Source organism: Saccopteryx bilineata, chromosome 3, assembly GCF_036850765.1.
Source record: "Saccopteryx bilineata isolate mSacBil1 chromosome 3, mSacBil1_pri_phased_curated, whole genome shotgun sequence".
Lineage (NCBI taxonomy): Eukaryota > Metazoa > Chordata > Mammalia > Chiroptera > Emballonuridae > Saccopteryx > Saccopteryx bilineata.
Window position 1 is genome coordinate 49,153,540 of NC_089492.1, and position 10,860 is coordinate 49,164,399.

The window sequence follows — 10,860 nt, forward strand, 5'->3', positions numbered from 1 at the left end:
CAAACATGTACAAAATATAATCCTGTGAAAGATACCAAGAGGAATGCCTGGTAGGAGAAGCACTAGAATATGCATGGGATGAAACAAGGGGACAGAGAGGGAGGAAAGCTAATGGCAAAGTATAGCTGCAAGAGTACCAGAAGGAAAGAGTGGTGGGACAGGCAGACATATGGTAACTGAAAGCCTGACCCCAGAGCCAAATGAACTGCGTGTGCCTTCTAGGTGTGACTTGAAGCAAGGTATTTCTTCCTTGTACTTCAATTTCCTCATTTGTAAAAAAAAAATGGGCATATACATAATGGTGCCTATCTCATAGGGTTGACACAAAGATTAAATAAGTTAATATTTATAACTCATTTAAAAGGGTGCCAGGCACATAACATTTTATACAGTGAGCTCTGGATAAAAACAATTTTGGCTATGCATGTTGAGTTTTCATGCATAGTTGTAGAAGCTTTGTGGGTTGGGTAAATGTTCTCAGACTTGGACCTAGATGAAAGGGAAGCCATTGAAAAGGTTTTATCCAGTGGAGTAATGGGATTAGCTTTGCTTTTTGAAAGATCACTGTGGTAGCAATGTGCAGGGTGCCTGGAAGGTGGAAATGTGAGCTTCAGGGAGGTCTTTTAGGCTAGCCATTCCCAGTGCTCACTTGGAAAGACAACATGCCACATTATTTAATTGATGTCTCTTCTTTCTGTAAATGCTCTTTTTCCCAAAATGACCAATTTAAAGGAACAGCAATCATTTGGATAGGTAAACTTAAGTATAGTTTCATAACCACAGTCATATCTCATACTGAAGCAGGTTTTAATTATTTCTTTGAATTTTTAGAAAAGAAATCTTGCCATACAACATAATTTGTTCTATGAGAAACCTCTGAAGAAATTAAGAAATTTAGAGTTTAGCTAAGATTTGAATTATATCCCTACTGTGAAACTAGATAATTCTGTTTATAAAATCTTCTCTTTTATAGTTATAAAATTTAATGAATAAACATATCATAGAATAAAAGTTTGTTTCATAAGTAATTTGCTCTCAAATTAGTTTCTTAAATAAATTATTCTGAAGTTAGGTTTCTGCTTCTTTAGGGTCTGCAAGCCATTAGTTGCTCCAAATTTTACCTTTTAATAGAGACTTCTTGGTGTCAAAGTTTGGCATTACTTACAAAACTCAGAAATTTTTTCTTTCACATATGTACCCATGATAAGTGTATATTACATATGCTACTATTCAAAAATATTCATTGCAAAATTATTTATAATTGCTTCCAATTGGAAAAAAACTCAAATGTCTATTACAGCAAAATGATATATATTTCATGGTATATGCATGCAATGAATTTTAAAAAGCACTAAATAGAATAAATAAGAGGTACATTCAGCAGTAGAAAGAATCACAAATTTAATGTTGAAATAAAGAATCCAGACATAAGAGAATATATACAGTATGATTCTATTTAAAGTAAAACAAATAAACAAATGAACAAACAAAAAAACTCAAAAGTGTTATAAATCTGCATTATGGGTACTTTCTGTGATGAGAAAGGTCATAATGATTGGGCAAATCACAATGTGTGTTCTGGGCTCCTAGGATTGTACTGGTTCTTGACCTTGGTAATAGTTACATAGGTTTTTACTTTGCTCCTTTCTTTCTCTCTCTCTCTCTCTTGCTGGCTCTCATGCTCACACTTTGTTTCTCTATCTCCTTCTATCTCTAGCTCTATTTCCACTTCACCTCCATGTTCACATCTCTGTTATCATCTGCACCTATATCTGTTTTCATTTATCCATGCTTCATTTAAACATGTTAAAAATAATATTCTAGTGTTCTATGCATATTTTTAAGATTATAAAATATAAAACCTGCAATTAAAATGTTAGATATGAGATTAGAAAAATATAGTCATAATTATTGAGCTAAAATAGTATTTAACATCATACTGCAATATAAATTATTAAGTCTAGCCTTGGCAGGTGGTGGTGCACTGGATAGAGCACTGGCCTGGGACACAGAGGACCCAGGTTTGATACCCTGAGGTCACCGGCTCCAGCATGGCAACTCTGGCTTGAGCATGAGATCAAAGCCATGACCCCATGGTCACTGGCTTGAGCCCAAAGGTCACTAGCTTGAAGCTCAAGGTTGCTGGCTAGAACCCAAAGGTTGCTGATTTGAGCAAGGGATCACTCGGTCTGCTGAAGCCCACTTGCCCATCAAGGCACATATAAGAAAGAAATCAATGAACAACTAAGGTGCTGCAACAAGAAAACAATGCTTATAATCTCTCTCCCTTCCTGTCTGTCTGTCCCTATCTGTCTCTCTTTCTGACTTTCTCACTGTCTCTGTCTAAATAAATAAATAAAAACATAAGTATGTAAGTAAATAAATAAATAAATAAATTATCAGGACTAGAATTGGTCATAATGATATATAATTATACTAGATTTTTAGAATTATAATAATGCATTAGACTTTACATCTTTTATTTCTTAGACAACATTCTTCAAATAGAAAGTGACTATTATATTGTAAGTAAATGGACTAAAATATATGAAAACTTTCATTGATCAGAGCTGAGTCATACTGAACTCTCTCTTTTTTTTTTTTTAGAAAATTAAATTTAATAGGGTGACCTTGATGAATAAGAGTACATAAGTTCTAGGTAATATTAAAATCTTTCAATGTATGAAAGTTTTAAATGACATGTTAATATAGACATCTATGATACATACAATGTGATAACAAGGTCAATGGTTTGTGCTGCTCAATTAATATTTACATCAATGGTGCTTGCTTATCAACAAGTTTTGGCCTAGCCTTATGTAGTTTGTGGCCTAGGCTAAGTTAATTATATCTAAAAAAACTATTAGAATATACTTTTCATATGTCAGGGTTTTTTTTGTTTTTTTTGGGGGGGGTTGTTTTTTTTCTGAAGCTGGAAACGGGGAGAAACAGTCAGACAGACTCCCGCATGCGCCCAACCGGGATCCACCCGGCACGCCCACCAGGGGCGACGCTCTGTCCACCAGGGGGCGATGCTCTGCCCCTCCGGGGCGTCGCTCGGCCGCGACCAGAGCCACTCTAGCGCCTGGGGCAGAGGCCAAGGAGCCATCCCCAGCGCCCGGGCCATCTTTGTTCCAATGGAGCCTTGGCTGCGGGAGGGGAAGAGAGAGACAGAGAGGAAGGAGTGGGGATGGAGAAGCAAATGGGCGCTTCTCCTATGTGCCCTGGCCGGGAATCGAACCCAGGTCCCCCGCACGCCAGGCCGACGCTCTACCGCTGAGCCAACCGGCCAGGGCCCATATGTCAGTTTTACACACACATACACACACACTCACATGAATATAATCTCCAAATAAGTGCACAAATGGTTTAATCATCAATAATTGTCAAGGCATGTGAAAATATAGGCTGTGGAAATCTATAAAGTTTCTATTTCATGCTCAAAAAAATGTAGGCTTCTCCATAAGAAAGTTGTCTCCTAACCTTATATTTAGTTTGACTGAGAGTTCTCATAATTCTGTGTTCAAGAAAGACTTCAGTTGGGCTCATCAATCATTTTTATAGTGATTCTGATAACTAGTTAATACTATCCCATTGAGTGGTCAGTGTTTTTTGTTGTTGTTGTTTTAGGCTGGAACTCTTTTACTTATTATTGATTTTAATTTTTTGTGTTTACATAGATTCTAGTGTTGCCCCGAATACATCCTCCCTTCCCCATATTCCCCTCAACATCTCCCTTGTCCCCCCTCCCCATAGCGCCATCCCCGCTTTCCTTCAGCTTGATCCCATTCTATCATCCCCTTTCCCTCTGTTCTCTTTTCCTCTGGTCCCTTTGATCTCTCCTCTGTCTCAATTCTGTTCCTCAGTTCACATTGTTCATTCGATTCTTAAATGACTGAGGTCATATGATATTTTTCTTTTTCTGCCTGACTTATTTTAATTAACATAATAGTTTTCATGTCCATCCATGTTGTCGCAAAAGGTAAGATTTCCTTCTTTTTCATGGCCCCATAGTATTCAATTGTATATATGTATCACTGCTTTTTAATCCACTCGTCCACTGACGGACACTTGGGCTGTTTTCAGATCTTTGCTATTGTGAACAATGCTGCCATAAACATGGGGGTGCATTTCTCCTTTTGAAACAGTACTATGGTGTTCTTGGAATATATTCCTAAAAATGGGATAGCTGGGTCAAAAGGCAGTTTGATTTTAATTTTTTGAGAAATCTCCATACTGTTTTCAACAGTGGCTGTACCAGGCTGCATTCCCACCAGCAGTGCAGGAGGGTTCCCTTTTCTCCACATCCTCGGCCACACTTATTCTGTGTTGTTTTGTTGAAGAGCGCCATTCTGACTGGTGTGAGGTGATATCTCATTGTGGTTTTAATTTGCATTTCTCTAATAATTAGTGATGGGGAGCATTTTTTCATAAGTCTATTGGCCATCTGTGTGTTCTCTTTGGAGAAGTGTTTATTTACTTATTTTGCCCATTTTTGATTGGATTATTTGTCTCCTGGTGTTGACTTTTACAAGTTATTTATAAACTTTGGTTATTAACCCCTTATCAGACGTTATGTCAAATATGTTCTCCCATTGTGTACTTTCTCTTTTTATTCGGTTCTTATTGTCTTTAGCTGTGCAAAAGCTTTTTAGTTTGATATAGTCCCATTTGTTTATCCTGTCTTTTATTTCCCTTGCCCGTGGAGATAAATCAGCAAACATATTGATGCGAGAGATGTCGGAGAGCTTACTGCCTATGTTTTTTAAGATGCTTATGGTTTCACGGCTTACGTTTCAGTCTTTTATCCATTTTGAGTTTATTTTTGTGAATGGTGCAAGTTGGTGGTCTAGTTTTATTTTTTTGCTAGTAGCTGTCCAATTTTCCCAACACTATTTGTTGAAGAGGCTGTCTTTACTCTATTGTATGCTCTTACCTCCTTTATCAAATATCAGTTGTCCATAAAGGTGTGGGTTTATTTCTGCGTTCTCTGCTCTGTTTCATTGATCTATATGCCTGTTCTTATGCCAGTACCAAGCTGTTTTGAGTACAATGGCTTTGTAATATAACTTGATATTAGAAAATGTGATACCTCCCACTTTATTCTTCCTTTTCAAGATTGCTGAGGCTATTCATGTTCTTTTTTTGTTCCATATAAATTTTTGGAATATGTGTTCTATATCTTTGAAGTATGTCATTGGTATTTTTATTGGTATTGCATTGAATTTATAAGTTGCTTTGGGTAATATAGACATTTTAGTGATGTTTATTCTTCCTAACCATGAGCATGGTATATGCTTCCACTTGTTTGTATCTTTCTTGATTTCTTTTATCTATGTTTTATAATTTTCCAAGTATGAATCTTTAATCTCCTTGGTTAAATTTACTCTTAAGTACTTTATGTTTTTGGTTGAAATAGTGAAGGTGATTGTTTCCTTAATTTCTCTTTCTGACAGTTCATTGTTGGTGTATAAAAATGCCTCTGATTTCTGAGTACTAATTTTATATTCTGCCACCTTGCTGAATTCATTTATCAGGTCTAGTAGTTTTTTGACTGAGACTTTAGGGTTTTCTATATATGATATCATATGATATCATATTATCTGTGAATAATGATAATTTTACTTCCTCTTTTCCAATTTGGGTGTCTTTTATTTCTTCTTCTTGTCTGATTGTTGTGGCTAGGACTTCCAGAACAATATTGAATAAGAGTGGTGAAAGGGGGCACCATGATCTTAAGGGGATTGCTTTTAATTTTTGCCCATTGAGTATAATGTTGACTGTGGGTTTGTCATCGATGACCTTTATCATATTGAGGTATGTTCCCTGTATTCCCACTTTGCTGAGAGCTTTTATCATAAATGGGTGCTGGAAAATATCAAATGCTTTTTCTGCATCTATTGAAATTATCATGTGGTTTTTCTCCTTCCATTTGTTTATGTGATGAATCACATTGATTGATTTGCAAATATTGTACCAGCCTTGCCTCCCAAGAATAAATCCCACTTGATCATGGAGTATGATATTTTTCATATATTGCTGGTCCAGTTGGCTAATATTTTGTTGAGGATTTTAGCATCTAGATTCATCAAGGATATTGGCCTATAATTGTGTGTGTGTGTGCATTGTATTTGCCTGGTTATGGAATCAGAATTATGCTTGCCTCATAAAAGGAGCTTGGAAGTCTTCCTTCCTCTTGAATTTTTTGAAATAGCTTGAGAAGGTAGGAGTTAGGTCTTCTTTGAATATTTGTTAGAATTGACTTGTGAAGCCACTGGGCCTGGGGTTTTTCTTTGTTGGGAGTTTTTTGATAACTGTTTCGATTGATCACATTTGTTGTTATCAATCTGTTTAGGTTTTCTGATTCTTCCCAATTGATTTTTAAAATATTGTATGTTTCAAGGGATTTGTCCATTTCATCTAGGTTGTCTAATTTTTTGGCATACAGTTCTTCATAGTATTTTCTTACAGTCCTTTGTATTTCTGTTGTTTCAGTTGTTATTTTTTCACTCTCGTTTCTAATTTTATTTATTTGAGTCCTCTTTCTTTTTTTCTTGGTGAGTCTGGTTAAAGGTTCATTGATCTTGTTTGCTTTTTCAAAGAACCAGCTCCTTGTTTCATTGATTCTCTGTATTGTTTCTTTAGCCTCTTTCTCATTTATTTCAGCTCTGATCTTTATTATATTTTTCCTTCTACTACCTCTGAGGTTTACTTGCTGTTCTTTTTCTAGTTCTTTTAGATGCAGGGTTAAGTTGTTTATTTGATCTTTTTCTAGCTTCTTAAGGTATGCCTGTAATGCTATGAACTTCCCTCTCAGTACTGCTTTTGCTGTGTCCCATACATTTTGAGTTTATGTATGCTCACTATCATTTGTTTCTAAGAATTTCTTTATTTCTTCTGATTTTATTGTTAACCCATTAGTTATTTAATAACATGCTATTTAGTTTCCAAGTGTTTGAGTATTTTTCAGTTTTTCTGTTGTGGTTGATTTCTAGTTTCATGCCATTGTGATCAGAAAAAATGCTTGATTTGATTTCAATCTTCTTAAATTTGTTGAGACTGCTTTTGTGCCCTAACTTGTGGTTTATTCTAGAAAATGTACCATGAGCACTTGAAAAGAATATATATTCTGCTTCTTTAGGGTGAAAGGTTCTCAAGATATCTACTAAATCGAGTTGATCTAGTGAGTCCTTTAAGTCCATTGTTTGTTAATTTTCTTTCTTAGGGATCTATCTAGTGATGTTAGTGGGGTATTGAAATCCCCTACTATTATAGTGTTGCTGTTGATCTCACCCTTTAAATCCATCAAAGTCTGCTTTATATATTTAGGTGCTCCTATGTTAGGTACGTAGATATTTATAATGGTTATATCTTCCTGTTGGATTGCTCCCTTTATCATTATGTAGTAATTTATCTCTTACTATAGCCTTTGTTTTAAAGTCCATTTTGTCTGATATAAGTATTGCTACCCCAGCTTTTTTTTTTTCATTTCCATTTGCATGAAATTTTTTTTTTCATCCTTTTACCTTCAGCCTATGTGCATCCTTTGTTTTAAGGTGTGTCTCTTATAGACAACATATGTATGGGTCCTATTTTCTTATCCACGCAGCTACCCTTTGTCTGCTGATTGGATCATTTAATCATTTACATTTAAGGTTATTATTGATATGTAGTTATTTATTGCCATTTTATTCTTTATAGCTGTATTCCTCTTTTGCTATATTCTTTTCCCCCTTTGATCTCTTTACAGCAGGCCCCTTAACATTTTTGGTAGCATTGGTTTGGTTGTTATGAATTCCTTGGTTTTTTTTTTGTTTTGTTTTGTTTTGTCTGGGAAGATTTTTATTTCTCCTTCAATTTTAAAAGATAGCCTTGCTGGATAAAGTATTTTTGTTATAGGCTCTTGTTCTGCGTTACTTTGAATATTTCTTGCCATTCCCTTCTGTCCTCAAGTGTTTTTGTTGAGAAGTCAGATGCCATCCTTATGGCAACTCCTTTGTAGGTGATAGCCTTTTATTCTCTAGCAGCTTTTAATATTGTCTCTTTATTACTTAGCTTTGGTTTTTTATTGTTGTTGAGTTTTTTTTGTATTTTTCTGAAATTGGAAATGGAAAGGCAGTCAGACAGACTCCTGCATGCGCCCGACCAGGATCCACCCGGCGTGCCCACCAGGGGTCGATGCTCCACCCATTTGGGCCGTTGCTCTGTTGCAACCAGAGCCATTCTAGTGCCTGAGGCAGAAGCCATAGAGCCACCCCAGCACTTGGGCCAACTTTGCTCCAATGGAGCCCTGGCTGCTGGAGGGGAAGAGAGAGAAAGAGAGGAAGGAGAGAGGGAGGAGTGGAGAAGCAGATGCCTCTCCTGTGTGACCTGACCGGGAATCGAACCTGGGACTCCTGCATGCCAGGCCAATGCTCTACCACTGAGCTAACCGGCCAGGATCCAGCTTTGGTTTTTTAATCATAATGTGTCTTGGTGTAGATTTCTTTGGGTTTCTCTTTAATGAAATTCTCTGTGCTTCTTGAACTTGTATGACTTTTTCCTGCATCAGTTTAGGGAAGTTTTCTGATATGATTTGATTGACCAAAGTCTCTATCCCTTGTTCCTTCTCTTCTTCTTCAGGAACCCCTATGATGTGAATGTTATTTTTCTTCATGTTGTCACAGAGCTCTCTTAGAGTTTCCTCAGACTTTTTGAGTCTCTTCTTTTTTCTGCTCTGCTTCTGTGCCTTCGTTTATCTTGTTCTCTAACTCACTGATTTGATCCTCAGCTTCATCCAACCTGCTTTTAATTCCTTCCATTTTGGTCTTCATTTCTGATATTGTATTTATCATTTCTGACTGATTCTTTTTATTATTTCAAAGTCCTGTTTTATACTTGCTATCTCTTTATTTAGGTATTCGTTATGATCATCTATTGTTGTTCTGAGATCTTTGAGCATTCTAACAATCATTATTTTAAACTCTGAATCTGGTAATTTGGTTATATCTGACTCATTCAAGTCCTTTTCTGGGAATTTCTCTTGATTCAATTGGGTTGTATTTCTCTGCCTTCCCATTTTATCTGTTTATAAGAAGGTTGTGGCCACTGTAGTCTAATGGGTGTGGCCTCTGTGTTTCCTAGGTGTGGTCTGTCTGCAGGCTCACCACCCTCTCTGCTTCTTCTTCATGCGTGGGGCATTCTAGCATTTGAGTATAGGCATTGCTGGCACCGGCTGGCTGCAGCTGTCACTGTGGTTTCTGCCTCTCCTCCACAGGAGGAGCTGTGTTGACGTGCCAGAGTCTACAAGCCTCAGGCTTTGCCCTGCCTTCGTGGGTGGGGCTGCACACTGCACCCAGGGCTGCAAACCTTGGAACTATGGTCAGGGATGAGCACCTTTGCTCAGCCACAGGTCTCAGCCTATTCCCAAGATTTCACCCCACCCCCACACATTGAGCTGCACTTGCAAGTCAGGCCATAAGCCCCAATTCCGCTGGCTGGTCGGGGTTGCGCGCCTGTGTTCAGCTGTGGTTCTCCATCTGTTTCCAGGCTTTTGCCTAGCTCCTGCTGGCAGAGTTGAGCTTGCATGTAGGGCCACAGGTCCTGGCACTGAGGGCTGGGTAGGGCTGCATGCCTGTGCTCAACCATAGGTCTCCTCCTGTTCCTGGGTTTTTGCCCCAACCCCAGGGGTGGAGTTGCATTCACTTGTCGGTGGCAAGCTCTGGCTCTGTGGGCCTGGTGGGGCTGCGTGCCCATGCTCAGCCGCGGGTCTCTTCAGATACCAGGCTTTCGCCTTTCCCCTGCGAGCGGGATTGCAGGTGGGCCCACAGCCGGTTGGACCACTTTTATGTGCTCTTCCACCCCTGCCAGGTGAGACTAAGCTCACACGGGACCCCAGTTGTGGCCTTCCGCCCCTACTGACAGGACCATGCTTCAGCTTCCTGCTGCCACCTGCCCTCCAGCTAGCCCTCAGCAGTGTGGTTTGGGGTGCTGCACCTCAGATCCTAGCACTCAATACAATATTCCTTAAGGCTCCCTCCTTCTAAGTGACTTTGCTCTGAGTGCTACAGAAGAGCTTGTTTGGCTGGTATCCTGCCTCCTTTTGCTGGTATTGCTGGTTCCAGGGGAAATAGTCACTTCAGATATAGGGAGTGACTCAGCCCAGGGGTTAGGGTGGCTGTCCCTCAAAGTGTTTCTGCCTGTGCCTCCTAGACTACACACTCTTTCTGCTACTCCAGACCTCTCTTCTCTCCCCATCCTCCGGAGCTCCGAGTGAGTGGTTGTGAAAGAGGTTTTCTGTGCGGTCCCTTTAAGAAAAATCCTGAGTCTTAGAAATCTGTCTCTCTCTCACAGTTTCCTGACTTATTTCTTAGCTCAATACAGTCCATATGCTTCTTCTAGCCTCTGGGGTTGCAGGCTGGAGCTTTGTTCCTGGGGCCCAGGGCCCTTCCATCTTCGCTAAACTCACTTCCCACCACACGAGTCTCTCTGGGCTGCTGATTGCTCCCAGGAGCTGGGCAGCCCTCTCTGCATTTCTGCTTTTCCTACCAGTCTCCATGTGGCTTCTTTGGTGTTCCTTGGTTAAAGAGTCCTCTTAGTTTAGTCCAAAGTTCTTTTTCCATTTGATGGTTCTTAAAATTAAGTTGTAATTCACTTTGGTTCTAGGAGGTGAAAGTTGATACATCAGCCTACTCCATCACCATCTTGCCGCTCCCTAGGTTGAAACTCTTATTCGTCAGTGGTTTGTTTTTTTGGTTTGTTTTTTTAATATTTATTATAGAATTTTTAAGCATATATAAATCTAGACAAGACAAAATAATGAACTTGATTTTCCCACCATGTAGATTCAACAGTTTTTAATACATTGCAGGTTTATTTTCT